A 19486-nucleotide genomic window follows, 5' to 3' on the forward strand; every position below is an offset into this window, starting at 1 on the left:
CACCAGTTAAAAAGAAACTAGAAGCTTTACTGAAAGGCCAGGGGCCTATGGATGGTTGATTCAGTTTAAGATTCAAGCAAAAACAAAAATCAACTTAATTGCAATGAGTTTTAAAAAAAAACAAAAACAAAAAAAACACAACAACCACCAACATGCAGGGCTGTGAAATAGGAGCTTTATGACCAGGAGCAGCCAACAGACAGAGCAAAGGTTAGCTGGATTGGTGGAGCAGTAAGCTCATTAAACAGAAAGGGTCGTTAACACCTCTGGAATGAAGAGTTAGAAGGAATCGGGTCAATGACCGTGAGCCATGAAGTCAAGTGTCTAGTATGCACGTGCTTTCCTTGGGTCATTTTGTATGTGCAGCGTGGAGTTCAGAGATGTTGCCTTTCTTACAAATTAAATAGTAATTTTCTAGAGCCGGTGATGAAATTACCCGATAATACAGTACTTGCCTGAAGAAATTATGGCTTATCAAAATATTTAGATAGTTGTCGCTTTTAATACAAAATGATGCAGGTCCTGAGGTTCTGATCAAATTAAATTGTCAAATTAATCCATAAATGGAAGGCTTTTTGCTAGCAATGTTTCTTGTGAAGTCCCTATATAAATAAACCACCCAAGTGCGAGGAAGCGTTTGCAGCTAATTGGCTTCACCATAATTTCTAGCAGATATTGGACTCCGAGAGAGGCAGAAAGGGGAAGCCACCCTTTTGTGTCACCGATGCTGCTGCTCACGTCCACGAAACCTCTCTGCAGTAACAAGATTTCGCATCGCTCTCAGACCGGGGGAGAGGCAGCAACCGAATAAAACCACCTGCCTTCAGACTGCTCGAAAAACATAGGAAAATAGTGGCACCTAATGGCCAAACGAAGGCTGGATTCTCAGGTCACTTGTGCATCTTATGTGGCATTATTTCATATGCATGGTACTGAGCGGGGCCCGCTGTGCTCAGCGCTGTGCAAATGCAAAGACTCGGTCCTTGCCAAAAAAGATTTCTAGCCTTTCTATTCCTTGCCATTGTGATGGTGGCTGTGCTAGCTTAATCCTCAAAAAGCAGTTGTCTGATTGTGCTCTCAGTCCTGAGACCGGAGCAGTGCAATGCGGCAATAGGTAGAAATAGCACTCCTTATAACAAAAATTGCATTGTTTTCCCCCCTTTGAGTGCCTCAACCTGAAATGGAAGCACAGGTAGTTGCCTCCAGGTGGAAACCCTCAATTAAAATACCCCCAGTATTCGGGGGGCATGTCTGCTCCTTGCCATCTCCTCCACATCATCCCTTCATAAGAGGAGGGGTGGCAGCGGGGAGCAGCCAGGCTGCTCTTGATCCCATGAGCCCTGCACAGCAGAAACCCTGGTCGAAGAAAATGCCGTGTCTGTGCAAGTAAGTGACTGACTCGTACAAAGAGCATCGTATTTCTATGGAAAGCTTTTGCAAGCAGCATTTTTGTCCATGCTTAGAGGTGACCAAGAAAAAGAAAACCCCATGTACACACAGGCTCTGCTCCATCCACGAGCACGAGTTGGGCACCAAGGTCTATACTGTGCTATCTGGACTCATGTGAATACAGCCCTACTGAACAAGCACTGGCCAACAAGAGCAAGAGTTTTCTGTGATCCAGCCTCAAATATTGTCCGGCTTAAAACAAATCAGAAGTGTGAGGCCCTTCCTTTTATTGTAGAAGTACACAGTGCATGGCACAGAGACATGGATACCAGCACAATATAAATACCAGAACTAATTGTTGGGAGAGTGAGGAAGGAGAGCCCAGAAAAGGGCCATAGAGGTTATTTAAATTTTCCAGTTTTGTTTTAGGCACAAACCTAACATTTCCAGTAAAGCCCTTCCTTGTGGGAACGCACGGCAGCCCCCCGTCTCCACTGCCCGGAGCATGGGTTGCTCCATCACGAGAACTTCTTGTTTGGTGGTTTTAGTACCATTTTCCTGGCCCTCTGTCATTTCATTCATTAACACTAGATGCTTTTGTGAAGGTCTAAAGGAAATGTAAGCCATTTGCACAGATAAGGGCTGCCAGGTTGGTAAAACTGAGGGTTTTCCCCCTGCTCTGGTTCTTGAGAGTCCACATTCAAGGAGCAATGGGCTCCAGTTGCAGCGAGGGAGGTTTAGTTTGGATTTAGGGAAAAACTCTCTCACTGGAGCAGGTGGTGGAGTCTCCATCCTTGGAGGTTTTGAAGACCTCAGTAGACAAAGCCTTGGCTGGGAAGATGTAGTTGGGGCTGGTCCTGTTGGAGCGGGGGTTGGAGTAGATGTGACCCCCTGAGGTCCCCTCAACCCCCTGGGGTCCCCTCAACCTTCATTGTCTATTATTCAAATCCAGCCTCCCTGTATAAAGTAAAATAATACACTAATGTAAAACTTCAGTTAACGGTATTTGTGTGGAATCACGATTCAATCATAAAAAAAAATTCACGTTTAATGTGGTTAAGGCTCACCTGCCTTTGTGAAGGAGACAGATGAAATTGCTTCTGACTATTTTTTCCATTAGCTCCCTATTACATTTGAATCATGACGACAGGTGAAAGACAAGCAATGAATTGAAGGACCCAGCCCAAACTAGATGCTAGGCCACTCTGCTTCTCCCAGCAAACCTAGCATCTCCTACCAGAAAGTTAGACCAAAATTGCACATACTTGTTTCACTGGTCTTTCAGTCGCAGGCACCTGCTATTTTAAGTCACTGCACTACACCGGCAGCAAGAGACCACGGATGTTTGATTTATTTAGCTTTGCCCAGAGAGGTCTAAGAGGTGACTAAGGTACCTACTCATGGAGACCATTACTCTTCGTAGAGGACGCTATGATTTAGCTGACAACAGCATACAAATGGGAGCCCATAGCCTGGAAAACGGACTCCAAAAGCAGACCCAAGGCCCGTAGCCTGCCTTCCCCTTGCAATGTTTTGGCAAGAAGGGTTAGTGCAATTCTGGGCACGTTGCTCCATTCAGAGGATGGCAAGCAGGAAAGTGATTTTACCCCTCTCTGCAGCACGGGTAAAACCGATACCAGAATGACGTGCACAGTCCTGGAGCCAACATTTTTAAAAGGATGTCGAAAACCCGGGGCGGTAGAGATGGTGCTGCAAAACGATGAGTCAACAGTTGGACAGAAGGTCTGATGGCAAGAGGCTTAAAAATTAATGGATTAAGCTAATTATCTGAAGGCAGAAAGAGAGATGACTCGATCCCAGTGCAAGAGTTTCCTTGTAGGGAGAAAATTCTGCATCTTAAAGATCTTTAATCTAGTGGAGAAAGAGACCTAGCAAGAACCAAGGGCTGGACGTGGAAGCCCAGTCAATACCAACTTGGAAAAGGGGACAAACATGGGAAGACATGGTGGCTTTTCAGTCATCTAGTCTTCACCTGAAGACTGCTTTGGTCAAATCAAAGGCACTTTTGGGCACCTTACACAAGTAACTGGGTAGAAGGAATGGCCTGCAATTTAGAGAAGGTGATTAGATGAACTCCTGGCTTTGAAGGCTATGAGTAAAAGGGTCTAATTATAAGGCAAGGTCATTACAAAGTGCTTTAGCATTATGGGGGGAGAATGACTGCAAACCCATCTTGCCCTGAACACAGGCACAGATGACGGAGATGTGCAAGAAATGAGCGTGGCCATATGTTGGTGGTTCCAACCTGGTCATAAAAGGCCGAAGAGAAAGCGGCTTTCTTTCAGAAACAGTGCAGTCTTTCCCGTAAGAGCGTCGGCAGCAGAATAATATTCAGGACATCGTGACCTCATTTCCATTCTGACAAGGGATAATCAAGCCATGCCCAGGGTGCCTGATGAGCTGGAAAATAAAGGAGGAATTAAAAACTTGAGGATTCTTGCTGCTCCTAGAAAAGGCTAAAGCGGATTATCTGCAAGGCTTTTGTGTTCGCTCATTATCAGGCGTGCGAAGCCCACGGAGGTGTCTATGGAGAACATTTATTTTACTGCAGAGTGCAAGCGCAGCCAAACCGAGTCATGGTATGTCCCTCCAATATTGGCCTCCTTGCTGTCCCAAAGTGGAAATCGGGAGCTGCTGAAGTTGTGGAGTCAGAGGACCCCTAGCCCCGTAGACACAACTTCACCCCTGCAGAAGGGGGAAGTGATGGCGCGAGGCAGAAAGTGCCACACAACATTTCCCTCCTGCTCTTTTTACTATGAACCTGGCAAAACAGAGGAACTGCAAGGGTAGCAGCCAAGGTGCTGTTGGTAGCAAAAAAGACCCATAGCTACTGCTCCAAGACTTCCAGTTTCGGTCCTGCCTGAAAGCCAAGGAGGGTACAGGTCCCGCATTGCTCCTCTGGTTTGAAGCCGGGCAGATGCAGGAGGAAAGCCGGCCCTTTGAACGGAGGCGCTTCTGAGGCTCGCTTCACCAGTCCCCTGCGCCTGCATCGCTCGGAGCACAAAAGACCACGTAGCCAGCTGTTTTCTGTTGATAAGAAACCATAGCCAGGTAATCTGCACTCAGCGCATTGCCACTGTATGGAGCTGGAAACACAAGCGGGGGGAAAAACTGCATCACAAGTCTTTGCTTTTGAACACCGAGGACCCCTCTCAGCTAGCGAGAGGCAGGAACCACGAAAGCCCCATAAGACGAGGATAAAACAAACCCCTTCTCCGATTGAACCAACTTATTGACTAAGACCCAGACCCCGTAATGCTGATGAAACCCGAGGGGAACGGCCCGATTCCTTCGACAATTCCCTGCGACAGCGGTAACATCCGCTCGCATCGAGGTGCCGCCCTGATCCAACCGGGCTGGGACTGGGACGTAACAATTTGACTCGATGCCAGCCGTCTTCACTTGTTAGTTATATGATGATGCGAAGGAAGTTTCTCTTGCCCCGGGCAGTAACCGAGGTACTTGGCATTTTGTCTCCAATTTCCCAGAGGCGGCGGGAACAGGGAGGGGGACAATCTGGTGCCCAGACAGAGTCGTGCCCTCGCCTTGGGGTCCAACCCCTGCACCTCTACGCTGCATTTGCAAGCCGACTTGGGCCCCGCTGCCTGTAAAAACCCCATAGCCCATAGACAGCTGCTCCTCTGAAGGACTGAAAGAGGAGGGACAGATTCCCATTAGTATTACGGCATTACGGTAAGGCCCAGAGACCCCATCTAAGATAAAGGGCTTGCTGGGTATGCCCTAGAGCATGTTAGTCCCCCCCAAAGGAGCTGACACCAAAATAAGACTCGCATGCACTATCAAACAGTGAACAAATACTTCAATGCAAGTGCCAGACTTCACACCTGGGTTGAGCCTGCTTGGAAATACTGTAGCTGCTGCTGGATTTGGGCCACTAAAGAGTTCAACCGCGGTGTTGGATGAAGCAACTGGATCCGTCCTCGACCCTCTGCGACATCGCTACGTGCCACGACTCTCATTTCCCTGTAAACTTGGTCTTTACGAACGGGGAGCCCGAGGAGGTACTGACGTTTGCCAGCGACGCGTGAGGATGGCAAAATGCAGTGACCGGCCTGCTCCGAAGAGCCTGCTTGGATGCAGACAGAAGGCGGCTGGTTAGCGGAGGAGAGGGATGCAAGAGCCGCTAAAGGACAATAAAGAGATCATCCCTGGTAAGGAGACAGAAGGGAGAGGAGTGTGCTAGTGGATACTGGGGCATGCCAAAGGGAAGCACGAGGCTATCGACCTGCGCTGTCAGAAACACGCGGGCGACGCAACACTGCAGCACAAAACACAAGCAAATCAATAGGACGTAACGGGAGAGAATAGCATGTGCATCAGATACAGGAGCTGCCCCCATAGAGATGGCTCGACTCCCTAACTCTGTGCCTTTAAATGGCTTCACCAGCCACCGTGGGTGTTCCTGTATAGGCCCAGAGCTAGATGCCATAAGGACCTGGGCAGCAGGTAGGCGTTGTCGTGCCCACCTTCGGACCCCTGCCCTGGAATAGCATCCACAACACCCAGGTCTTTGCTGGGATGGCCCCTACTCCAAGGTTCATTAGATATTTTATCCGACAAGCCTTTTCCATAGGATGCAAGAGCTGTTCAGAGGACCCAGAGATGCCTAGATCCTGGGTCCCAGCTGGGCGTACCTGCAAGGCAGGTGCCCCAAATTTTACTTTGGGAACTCCTGGCTCTAAACCAGCGATGCCAACAGAGCGTAGGCCCCTCTAAATTCAGCCACGGCTCAGCGGGGACCTTCAGGAACACAACTTCGGACTTCAGCTGCTAAATCCTAATCCCACCCAGGTCTGAGTTGATAGCTTTTCAGATTTTTGCTGCCATCAGGAGATTTGCATCCTATTTCCAGGTATAACAGGCTTACCGGAAATAGAGCAGGCTTCACCGGATCAATACAATCTGAGGAGTAACAGGAAAGGTTTTTAATCTGGTGCTACATAAATAGTCCCAAAAGGGATGTAGTGGAGCCAGTTAAAAATATTAAAATCGGCTTATGATTGATTTCCATTTAAAAGTGTCATTACTGCCAGCATGAGCTCATACCTTGCTGGGGGCAATGAATGCTGGCCTGTGCAGAAAAGAGCTGGATATCGAGAAGGACCCTGTAAAATGGGGGATTCGTAGCTGAACTGGCCTATAACAGATGCTGAGATTCAGGAGACCGAACAGCTGATTTCAGTGCCTGCATTTTGCAATACTCGAATGCTCCAATTTGTAGAGAAATTAAACTATAAAAAAGCACCAGTAAATTTCACAAGTAATCATTCAATAATCACCTCCCGCTTAAGGAATAGGGCTAGTCATATGATTTGCTGTAACTGTATAAATATATTCATCAAGGGGTCTGAGAGCACTCTATAAACCCACATAAGGATACAGGCTCTGCAGTGATGTTGCATTAGCCATCAAAGAAATGCAGCCACCTTTGGGGAGGAAGGCAGGAGCTATTTAACAGCATTTAGCAACCTTGCAGAGAGGTTGTTCTGTAGCTGCAGAAGGAATATGTGTATTCCCCAAAGTTAAATGTAGTTAACCACTGTTATCCTTGCTAATTGTCCTTCAGGCCTAAGGAAAGGGCTGCCCAGAAATGGTAGCGACACTGGCTACACATCTGACCCAGAGAAATGACTCCCCTCCCTCCGCATAATCCTGCTATAAACGGATCTCTGTGGGCATTACCAAGAGAGGTTTTGTGCCCCGTCTTATGCACAAGTTCAGACAAAGTGATATGATGGTCCCTTCTGTCCTTAAAATATATGAACCCGAGTGCCAATCTGTGGTAGAGCGGGCTCTCTCGAGTGAAGACAGCATATAAAGCAAAGATGGGGGAAAAACACATTTAAAGATGACTGCATATATTCAGGACAGACCAGAAACATCAGTAATAGCCTTGAAGAGATGCTTCTTGTTTCATAAGGACTGGGAGAAAACTCTGAGCGAAGCCTTAGCAAGGGGAAAGCAAAGCCAGAGAGACAGGGGCGCTTCATAATCAGCTTTTCCCAAAATGATGCATCCCACACAGGTCTTTAGAGGTCTTAGCCGTGTTCCCCCAGCAAAATCTCAGCAAGGACACAGACTCCCACTTGGCCCATTAAAATCATGCCAGGTGTAGCCAAAGTCCAGAGCATCCCAATAGTCCAGGGTGCGGGTGTTTGAGCGTGCCGCGTTGCCTCTTGTTCATGAACTTTGCCTGCTGGAGTGAGGAGCCCTCCATGATTAAATGCCTGCCCCCTTTGCTCAAAAGGCAAGGCAGCATCTTGCTCAGGTCTGTACGTACAGTACGTGCCTGCCTGGATCACTCACCCGAAAGACATCTTTTTCCAATGTTTTGCTCGGTCCCGTCGCTCCTCTCCAAACCCTCCCAACATCTGTCCTGAAGCCTGGACGTGACAGTGGGGCAGGATATTCCAGCAGAAGTCATGGCACCACATAGAGAAGTAACAAACCCTCCCGACCTGATAACCCAAGGTTTATACAGTCCAGGGTCGCACGAGTCTTTTTTAGCCCTTTAGGGGCTGGGAGCACCTGGGCAGATGATTATTCATTAGGACCTCAGTTTTTCCAGCCCCATGAATGGGGATAGACCCCCAGTTTGTGACGACAGCCTGCAGTCGCTGTTCCTAGGCAGACATTATAATAGGTGACCATATGGAAACACTGTCTGTTTGCTTGCTCTCAGCATACCAAGCTGCTCTCCAGCTGAGACCTGTCCTCTTCTTCCCCTGCCAGTCCCCGACATGGCTGCCCAACTGGCGAATAATTTTGTGCTTGATAAAAGCGTGAAATAGCAAAGGGCCAAGAACTGATCCCCACCTCCTTGATGAGAGCGCCCCTTCTAGAGCTGAGCTGCGAGACCTCTCCGGTGCCTGCTGCATCATTGTGGTTTCCTAACCGAGATGCTGTATGGTACCAGCTCAAATGCCTTGGACTGTTTCTCATCATTGGCATCAGCAGAGCCTCCTGACTACCCACAGCTGGAGCCAGAGGAGTGCAAACAAGATGCACGCAATCAGGGTGGCAGGAATCAACAGCTTCATTAAGTCAACAGCAAATGACTGAAATTAATGGTAAGGGCAGAAAGACAGGAGTCAATCATGCAACACCAGATGCAAGGGCAGTTAGAGGCAGGAACAGCATTCACACGAGCGTTTCTAAACCTTCATGATACTGGTTATTGCAAACAGTGTCTGCAGCAGGCTTACCGGTGATATAAAGATGGGTTAGCTTGATTAAATTGAGTAGGTCATAAGAATAAGTACAAGTAGTTCAGAAGTTTATAAGTTCATAAGTTCAAGTATTTTAATATCTGTCTAACAAATTGTTTAGTGAGCAGTTTGACCTATGCATGAATAACTAATGCTAAATACAATTTTAGGAAACATAAGTACTCATATAGAAAGAAAACTATTCCAGAGTCGGCTTGACCCAACTGAAAAGAAGAAAGTGCCCCTGTGATGATCCCCATCGCAAGAGATAATTATAACCAACAGAAAGAATTGTGTTATGACTAATGTCATTGCGCACGCAACTAAGCATATGTAGGAGGAACCATATAAACACGGAAGTTAAAAATTCCTCTGGGTAGCTCTTGGCCTTTAAGGCGGGAGTCTACCCTTCTGCAGAAGCAATACATTTTCTACTGGCACTCCTGTGTCTCTTGACTTACATTATCACGGCTAGTGCCCACGACGCAAGACCAAGCTGTCCTTTCCTGTTTGAGCAACTAACTCAGGTTTTGCTGACAATTTTGGCGACCCAGATGAGAACCTAGCTCTCCGGGCCTGAGCCGCCATCCCCTGCAGCAACACCCAAGCCGGCTACGGGGTAAGTTTGGGGGGTGATGGCTCTGGCACGGAGGTAAGGTGAATTGGGTCCGAGACAGTAGGAGTGTCAGTCCGGTACCCTGAGTACGGTGTTTCTCAGGAAATAATTGGCATAATGCTAGCACTCCTTTTAAAATACTTGCTATTGGCTGTTTATATATGTGTTTCGTTGGTCTTGTCCAAGTGTTATAGGCCCGTCTCTCCCCCAGTTCCTCACCCCGGTGACACAGGCAATCCTAGTGGGTCGTCCGTCCAACCCTTTTGGGCCGGGAAAGCTGTGTGACGCAGTTTATGTCTCTGTTCGCGCACTGAGGAACCGATTCCTATCTCTGCTCTCTCGCTCTGATAAGTCCCCTTTCCTGTTTGGGGCACCGGTCAAGCTTGTGATCACTTTGAGAAGTCCCCTTTCCTGTTTGGGGCACTGGTTAAGTCTGGTTTAAAAGTCGACTCTGGTATTCGGGTTTAAAAGAATAAGGGGTACCCCGCCGAGGGAGACAACATGGGACAAACAGGATCCGTCCCCGTCCCTCTAGAAAGTCCCCTCGGAACTGTTCTGTCAGATTGGGCTGAAATCCCGGGAACTAATCAGGTTAAGTCTAAATTAATCCAATTGTGCACAACTGCTTGGCCTCGATATACTTACCAGGACCCAAGTCGACAATGGCCTAGTCTTGGTTCGTTTGACCAAGAAGTTTTAAGATATCTTAGAGGGTTTTTAGAGAGCTCTCACCCTCGTCAGATGGATTTCTGGTATGTTTGGGCAAATGCGGCCATTATAAAGAAAAAAGATCGTAACAATAATAATCCAACAAAAACTGAAGCCCAGCATTTGGCCCCTCTTCGAGTTAGTCCAGAGAACGCTCTTGAAGCTTTACCACCTCCATACGTCCCAACAGCTCCCGCTCTGAGGAGGATGAATGGCGTCCGGCTGGATGGCCGCCTTGCCCTGTCCCAGATCCAGACTCAGCCTCATCCCCAGGGTCATCGTCATCCTCAATAATGGAGAGCGATCTTAAAGTTATAGGCTCTCCAGTGGATAATCCTGCACCTCGAGCACTGGTTGATAGCTCTCCAATGTCCACCCATATGAGGAGCCAGAATAAAGAAAAGGTGCCTGCCTGTCTAGCCCCGTTGCATCAGTACCCCGTCCCTACTCAAGAAGGGGTCAGCTTTCCATGTACAACCCTCAGGACCTCGTTCTCTGGCGAACTAATACCCCCAAGTTTAGGGACGACCCAGAAGCGGTGAGACGCAGGGTAGAAACTATTATTGACACCCACAATCCGACTTGGACAGATATGAATCAGCTCTTGGACACTCTTCTTAGTAAGGAAGAGAAAGCAGAAATTATTAATCAAGGCAATTTGTGGGCCATAGAAGGTGATGCTCAGGACCGTACCGCCTGGCCCCTAAATCCTCCAAACTAGAACCCAAATGATGATCGCCATGGTGACAATGATTTGAGACTTTTACAACGGGCCCGACAAACCCTCCTTGAGGGATTAAAAAGAGCAGGGCGGAAAAAGGCGGATTGGACTAAAGTCCAAGCCATTAAACAAGGACCAACTGAGCACCCCAGTGATTACTGTCAAAAACTTTTGAGTGCTATGATTAGACATGGTGGGGATTTTGACCCAAATAGCCATACTAACCAAACAGTGGTCAGTTCCGCCTTTGTCAGCCAGGCAACTGAGGATATAAGAAAGTACATTACTAAGCATCACGCCGACTGGAATACCACGACGCTCCCTCAGTTAGTTACCCTAGCTACTTATGTTTTTGACCGACGTCTGAAGTCCAGAGACAAGAGAAATTGAAGTTTAAGCAAAAAGAAGTAAACGTGTTAGCTGCCGCCCTCACCCAACACTTTCAAGCTGCGCCTCACCACAACTACAGCCAAGGCCGAGGGAGAGGACAAGGACAAGGACAAGGAGGATTCCACCCTAAATCACCCCAAATGTAATCCAACAGCAGGGCCACGGCCAAATGACACCTGTAATTATTGCAGGCAGAGAGGACCTGGGAAGAAAGCTTGCCCGGTTCGTCCGCGGGGGCCCCCCATACCAGAGCCGACTCCGCGTTCGGCTGCCGCGCCGCCTGAAATTGACCATCGCCAGCAACTTCGAGGAGATTTACTTGAGTCTGACGAGTGACTACAGGCGGCGGGAGGCTTTTCCACAAGATGAATTGCAGAAATTTGGATGTAACCACATATAAGATGAAGTGTCCTTCTTCTGAACCGTATGTTAACATAAGAGTACGAGGCCAAGTGTATAAATGTTTGGTTGACACTGGCGCAGATCTTTCTTCACTGGGTGTTTCCCCAGGGCAGGCTAATGTACCAGTAAGGGGGGTCAGGCGAGTAATGGGAATATCAGGTAGGCCTTTTTATGCCCTGTATAGTGGCCCTACCAAGGTCACCATCGGACCCTTTCCACTGAACGTGCTTTCTTATTGTCACATGGGTTACCTGTTGGTTTACTAGGAAGAGATTTATTATGCAAGCTGCGAGCGGTTCTGGAACGTAGCCCACCCGGTATTCAAATTACCATTCCTAGTACAAATCTTTTAGCTCTCCAGGCCATCCTAAGTGACGCAGAGCATTCTTCTCTCCCAGTGGACTCCTAACTTTACCTAAATCATTGTGGGGCTGGACCCCCACAGCAGTGGGGCTCCTTAAATCTGCAACCCCAATCATTATTCAAACCAAGGCAGGTCCACCTCCATCAGTACCACAATATCCTCTGTCCAGAGAAGCAATAGAAGGTTTATAACTTCTGGTCCACAGCTATTTAGAGCAAGGGATATTAAAGGAATGCCTCTCGCCTTGCAACACCCCCATCCTCCCAGTTAAAAAACCCAAGCTTGATCCTGACGGAAAACCTGTATATCGATTTGTACAAGATCCGAGCAATTAATAACTATGTTGCCCCATGACACCCTGTGGTACCCAATCCAGCTCCTGTCGTGACCACCATACCAGTGTCAGCAATGTATTATACAGTTATTGATTTGTGCGCAGCTTTTTTTAGTATCCCTATACACCCAGATTCACAATACTTAATTTGCTTTCACCTGGAAAAAAAAAAAGACAATTGACTTGGACACGGTTACCCCAAAGATATGTAGAATCCCCCACGCTCTTTTCACAAATCCTCCGCAAAGATCTATCTACAGTTACCTTATCCTCAAACACTGCTTTGATTGTTTATGTAGATGACCTCTTATTAGGTCATGGACTCTTGTAAGGAAGATACAAAAAAAACCTGCTCTTGGCCTTGGCAGATAAAGGGCATAAGGTATCACCCTCAAAGCTGCAATGCTGTCAACCTAAAGTTGAGCATTTAGGTTATATACTCAGAGGAGGCACAAGAAAATTGTCCCCCAAGCGTTTACAAGCTATCCAAGATCTACCGCGACCTCAGAGTAAAAGGCAGGTCCGTGCACTTTTAGGTATGGCAGGATTTTGCAGGCCCTGGATCCCAGCCTTTGGAGAAATAGTACAACCCTTAGTCCAGGCCACTACAAATGAAGCTGAAGATCCCATACACTGGTCTAGAGATAAGAAACAAGCTTTCCACAGAATAAAGCATGCCCTTATGACTGCACCAGCCCTGGGTCTCCCTGATTACACTAAACCTTTTGTCCTGTACGTTCATGAGAACAGAGTCGTCGCTTCTGGAGTGCGAACGCAGCCCTGGGGAGATCGGCCTCGACCAGTTGCATACTACTGAGTTCAGCTGGACCCTGTCGCCCGAGGAGCCGTTGCATGCCTCCGCTCTGTCGCCGCTGCTGCAATGCTGGTACAACGAGCCCAAGATCTGGTCTTAGGCCACCCGCTCACCGTAAGAGTACCACACTCGATTGAAGCTCTCCTCCTCCAGCATAACACTCAACGTTTTTCAAACCAGAGACTAAACCGATATGAAGTTCTTTTGCTAACATCTGAAAACATCACCATACAACGATGCGTGCGACTCAACCCAGCTACCCTCCTGCCAAAGGCAAATGAAGGACTCCCCCACCATGATTGCTGCAAACTGGTTGAATTTGTAGAAAAACCCCAGAGTGACCTTAAAGAACAACCCTTACAGGACCCAGATTATATCTTTTTTTTCCAATGGATCATCGTCAGTCATCAAAGGTAAAAGACATGCAAGGTACACAGTGACCACGGTGCAATGGGTTTGGAAAGCCAGGCCCCTTGCACCGGGTACCAGTGCCCAAGCTGCAGAACTTATTGCCCTAAGAAGGGCTTGTGAACTTACTGAAAATTGTTCAGTGACTATTTTTACTGATTTTCAATATGCATTTGGCATTTGTCACGCAATCAGACAATTGTGGAAGCAACAAGGTTTCCTTGCCTCGAACAGACATGCTATTGCACATGCCACTGAAGTAAAAAGACTCTTAGATGCTATTCTGCTTCCCAGAGAAATTGCTATTGTCTATTGTCCGGGCCATTCTAAAGAAAACACAGAAATTGCAGTTGGGAATAATAAGGCTGACGCAGCAGCAAAAGCTGCAGCCATTCAGCCTATCCCTGATAACTATGATTCTCAGTTTTCCTGTATCATTTTACCAGATCTCCCCTCCATATATCAATACCTACAACCAGCAGAGGTTCAAACGTGAGAAACTAAATATGAAGGGAAAAAAGGAGCGGATGATGTTTGGAGAGTGCCTGATGGACGTCCTATCGCTCCTCGTGCCATTTTACGTATACTGGTCCAACAAATTCATCATCTTAACCACTCAAGAGCAGAAAATCTAGCACACAGTGTACTCCGAGATTGGCTTGCTCCCGGCATCTATGTAGAAGCTACCAGGATTGTAAATTCCTGCCCCATATGCCAAGCCCATAACCATTCGACAAAGAAAACCTCTCATATTGGAGGAAGACCTTGGGCGTATTTACCATTCCAACGATTACAGATTGATGACATAGACGTACCAAAAGCTTATCATTACAAAAATTGCTTGGTGATAGTTGACCAGCTTACAGGTTGGCCAGAAGCTTTTCCCACAACACGACCAGATGCTTCTGCAGTAGTAAAAGCTCCTCTTAGAGACATTGCACCAAGATTCAGGCTTCCCGAAGTAACTGTGTCAGACCAAGGGTCACATTTCACAGAAAAGGTGTTACAGGAGACCTATAAAGTTTTAGGGGTTCAAGCACGGTTCCATACTCCTAGCCATCCACAATCTTCAGGTCAGGTAGAAAGGCTAAACTTATCCTTAAAAACCCTTTTAGGAAAGATCTGTGCCGAAACTAAATTAAAATGGCCTGAGGCCCTGCCTATTGTACTGTTTGCCCTTAGGACAAAACCATGTAAACCTCTCAATCTATCACCGTATGAGTTACTATTTGGTCACCCACCACCCTTGTATAAAGGATGGAAGAATCCGCATGTGAGCTTGTTAGGAGGAGACGAAAAATTAACTGATTATGTTTTATCATTCCAGCACTCTTAGTTCTCTTCGCAGGGCTGCGACACTGGTGCAACCGGTACCTCGACTCCAGTCTTCACCCTTACAAACGAGGAGACTAGGTGTGGATCGAGATACACCAACGCAAGGATTCCCTAGCTCCACGTTGGGACAGGCCCTTCCAGGTTTTACTAACAACTCACACTGTGGTCAAGATTGCTGAGAAGGAAATTGGATCCACCAGAGCCATCTAAAACCAGGACAAGCACCTGTAGCCGAATCAGAACCAAGCGGTATTCCACCTGTAAAACTTAAAAGAGCAGCAGGAAATATCTGGAAAATTCAATGAACAAAGAGACTCAAACTTTTCCTCGTTAGGGCTAAATAGTATGCAATATATACCCTGGGTTCTCTTTTTCCTATTTCTTCCCCCTGTCCTGATAATTTTCCTAGTACTTTGTTGGCTATGGAAGAAGGGGCGACTATAAGAATTGCTCTTTTGCTTAGGATTTAATTTTACGGGAATTACTGCTTTTGAGAAGAACGTTGTGTTGCAACTAATACAATCATGGGCCAAAACACTTAACACCCCAAGTCTCACGGCTTGCTTACCCGTTCCCAAATCGATAGAAGATAGCCAACTCAGAGCATATGTAACGCCCCTTGATGTAGATAGGACCTTATCTAAAGGTCTTAATCATAGTAAATCTATAATATTAGCGGATTTTCACTTGGGAATAAAAGCAAGTATTTCTTGGCCAGCCCAATCACACAGCTTAGATTGTTTTAAACCAAAGAGTGATTCTGATGAAGGGAGTGAGAAATGTTGAGTTACAATCGTTCCTCTAGCATCCGATGGATCCACTGCTAAAGAAATATGGAGTTTTGATTTAAATTTTTCACTTCCCTTTTCCGCCATACCTTGCGGAAGAGCAGCTACTGTTAAGACCAACTGGCCAAAGGAAGATCACTCCCTCCCGTGGGACCCTCTAACAACCCCGACCCCTCCATGGTGTATCGAACGAACATGCACTTTTAATAACACCTATGAGCCATGGAAAAAAAAAAAAGATTAACCTCAGTCCCCTTATTCTTGTGCGGCCTCAAACTATTTGGAAATGTAACAGGACCATAACCGGTCCTCAACAGGTACAGTTCCTTAATTTCTATTTCCCAGCCATACAAGCACAGTTACAAGGTTTAGCATGTCATAACAGTAGCCTTGAGTTTAATAAAACAAATTTGTGGAATAATACTGGTGAAGCCTATTGGCTAAACATGACCTCTGACCTATTTAATTGGGAAATTGAGGAAGATCAGGAAACTTAATGAGAAAAAAGGTCCCAGATTTTGGATTATTTCTAGGGCAATAAGACTAGACAACAAACCCATCTCCTGCAATGAGATCAGTGCCCCTGCCCCACCCGGACTCCCATGGGCTTGTACTGATGGAAAACTCCGGACTGAGTGTGAGGGAGCGGGGCCTAGGAGTGGCCGTGAACTCCCTAGCGCCCCTACCGTCACTCAAGGTGGACTCAGCACCCCCGGATTCTCGCCCACCACGTCTTTGATGATAAATAGGATAAAAGGGAGGCTGCCTTTATCCCCGGGTGAATGGTACGTGTGTCCCTGCCCCTACTCCATATGGGGTGCCTCTGTGCACCCCTTGCCTTAAGGGCTATGCGTGCCTCCTACCTCCCCTTTAGCACACCCCAAGCCTCGCAGCTGTTCCTGGACGTTGTTCAGGCCCCTGCCCTCTAGTGCTCTCTCTGGCACCCCTTTGGCTCATCCCGCCCTGGTGCCCCTTTCTGGCACCCCAGGCTTGTCACCCACCTGGCGCCCCTGGGCCTGGCCCATAGCCGCCGCCCCATTACTGGCGCCCCTGGGCCTGTTACGCTCTTGGGCTAGCACTCGGCCCGCTGCCCCACTCTGGGGCCTATGACGCGCTCTCCGCGGCCGTTGCCCCCTTCTGGGCCTACGCCGCGCTCTTCATGCGCGCTCACTGCCCCCTCTGGGGCCTATACTACGCTACTCGCGCTTGGGGCTCAGGTGGCCGCAGTCGTGCCTGGCCCCTTGACCCTTTTCTGGGTCTTTTGCCCCACTGGGCCAAATACCGCCCTTATGGGCTGGGGTCCCAAACCCCGCGCCTCTCCGGCGCAAACAGTAGTACCCCACCGGCACCGCTCACCCCACTCTGGGGCCTGTGCCGTGCCTCTCGCAGCTGGGGCTACAACCCCACACCCCGAGCGCCTTTCTGGCACTCCTCGTGCCGTGCCCACAGTGGCACTACGCACTTGGGAACCCCCAAGCTGCTGGGGAGCCCCCGTGAGGCCTCCTCACACCCCCACAGCCTCACCCGGTCCTCCAGTTAACTATAACCGAAACCTGAGCCAACAGGCTACAACACAGAGCCCCCCCGCTCATAATGTAAACACCGAGCCCCCACCAGGGCTCCCAACCATACCTCCCTTTAGGGTGCTCTGATCCCCGGCATCATCACAGCCGGTCAGCGTGGTAAAGCCGCGACCCCCAACTCCGGCTGCTCAGCTCTGCCGCAGAGCTCCCACTCCCGTGGCTACCAGAAGGGAACTGCTGGCCAGGCTCCGGCCTGGGCTGTTTATAAAGGCCCGGCCCTGCCCCCTTTTGGCCACCTGACCCGCCTGGTCGCCCTGGCAACCGGCACCCGAGCTCCTCTGGTGATTGGCAGCTCTGTCAATCTCAATCCCAGTCTCGGGGCACCTACGTGACCCCGAGTTACCTGCAATTTTAAGTAATGTCCAATGCACCTTAGGAATAGTAACCTTGTGCCCACTTCTAGTATCTACCGGTCGGACACCTCCTGCAGTTCATAGTAAAAGAAATCGACGGAGCAACCCGTCAATTCCTCGATTTCCCAATGAAGCTTGGAGTCAATTAACATATGGTGAACAGGGTAACAAGGAGCTGGCATGGGGACTTGAAAGACAATTCCTATAAGAAATAGGAATTGCAAAGGCTAGAGTAGCACTAGCAGAAACAGCAGAGCAAATTGCAATATTAGCTAATGGATTCAGCTTAATCGATCAACAACTACCGGCCACCTCCCGAATGACTCTGCAGAACAGAATGGCCATGGACGCTCTGCTTATTCATGAAGGGGGCTTATGTCACTATCTCAACTTGTCTAAAGAATATTGTTGTATAACTATTCCCAATGTTTCAATCCCACTAGACCACCAAATAGAGCAAATTCAGCAAATAGCTACTAAAGTTAATAAAGTGGCCTTGGCCAGCAATAACTGGCTCGGAAGATTAGCCGGCTCTTTTGGATGGACAATTAGCGGGCAGCTCAGTTCCATACTAACACCCCTTTTTTCTGTTTTAGTAGTAATAATTATTGTGTGCATTGTTTGCTCATGTTTATGGTGCATTTTAAAGGCCTTCGTCCTCAAAATGCTAAACGTCGAGGTCTATGTCGAACTTAGACCATTCAGCCAAGGTACGATGACCTAGGCGTCAGCCAAGGTACGTACCGCAACCTAGGCTGAAAGGGGGGAGTTGATATAAAGATGGGTTAGCTTGATTAATTGAGTAGGTCATAAGAATAAGTACAAGTAGTTCAGAAGTTTATAAGTTCATAAGTTCAAGTATTTTAATATCTGTCTAACAAATTGTTTAGTGAGCAGTTTGACCTATGCATGAATAACTAATGCTAAATATAATTTTAGGAAACATAAGTACTCATATAGAAAGAAAACTATTCTGGAGTTGGCTTGACTCAACTGAAAACAGGAAGACACCGAGGTCGGCTTGACCCAACTGGAAAGAGGAAAACGCCCTTGTGATGATTCCCATCGCAAAAGATAATTATAACCAACAGAAAAAATTATGTTATGACTAATTTCATTGCGCGCGCAACTAAGCATATGTAGGAGGAACCATATAAATACGGAAGTTAAAAATTCCTCTGGGTAGCTCTTGGCCTTTAAGGCGGGAGTCTACCCTTCTGCAGAAGCAATACATTTTCTACTGGCGCTCCTGTGTCTCTTGACTTATATCATCACGGCTAGTGCCCACGACGCAAGACCAAGCTGTCCTTTCCTGTTTGGGCAACTGACTCAGGTTTTGCTAACACCAGGGCCTGGATGAGGAGCACGTAGGCCCTTGGCTCTGTATATTATGAGCTGTTTGGTACCTTAAGGAAGAGCCGCAAAATACCAACAACTAATGAACTCCCTTACAGCCCTCATTCCTTAGACCTACATTTACTCTCTGGCCACCCAAGAGGAACTGGCTGGCCACCTGAGCCGTCCTAGCCAAAGTCAGGAGTTAATCCACATTGGACTTCAAATAATTTAGTCTTCCCCAGCTTTCCATTAACTCCTAACTCCCGCAGATTGCATCCTCAACTCATTCTGCGTGCAAGTCCCTTACTACACCTTTTAAATAATTCTCTTCCAGCCCAACTGACTGCAGGGAGCTAGGAATTAATAGTTTCCATGTAGGAGGAAGAGAAAAACAAGTGAATCAGTCGCTGCTGTCAGTAATATTGATTCCAGCCCATTGGCTTTGCCCTTTTGCTTTAAGGGGAATGCAACCAGATCACTGTGGACGTTTGGCCAGGCAGCATCATCACATCTTACTTAATACCTCTGCATGGGCGGATGTGACTTCCTCCAGACTAAAAGCAATTTGCTGAGCAGCTACCCATCACCTTCCTTCAGCCCTGTTGTAAGCAATGCGATAAGAAAGCCTGTAATAATTTAAATGAAGAAACCACAGAAATACTTCTCTGATCTGGCTGGAAACAAAGGGTGGGG

General features: G+C 47.7%; 1 long non-coding RNA gene across 1 annotated transcript; it reads left to right on the forward strand.

Annotated features, from left to right (window-relative positions):
- Positions 1-246: 246 nt before the first annotated feature.
- Positions 247-19210, forward strand: LOC109310306. Its single transcript, XR_002101194.1, has 3 exons — positions 247-327; positions 17008-17012; positions 19198-19210. It is a non-coding gene; the product is annotated as an uncharacterized LOC109310306 (long non-coding RNA).
- The last annotated feature ends 276 nt before the right edge of the window (positions 19211-19486 follow it).

The sequence above is a fragment of the Crocodylus porosus genome, unplaced genomic scaffold (assembly GCF_001723895.1).
Source record: "Crocodylus porosus isolate Cpor-Errol unplaced genomic scaffold, CroPor_comp1, whole genome shotgun sequence".
NCBI classification, from domain to species: domain Eukaryota; kingdom Metazoa; phylum Chordata; order Crocodylia; family Crocodylidae; genus Crocodylus; species Crocodylus porosus.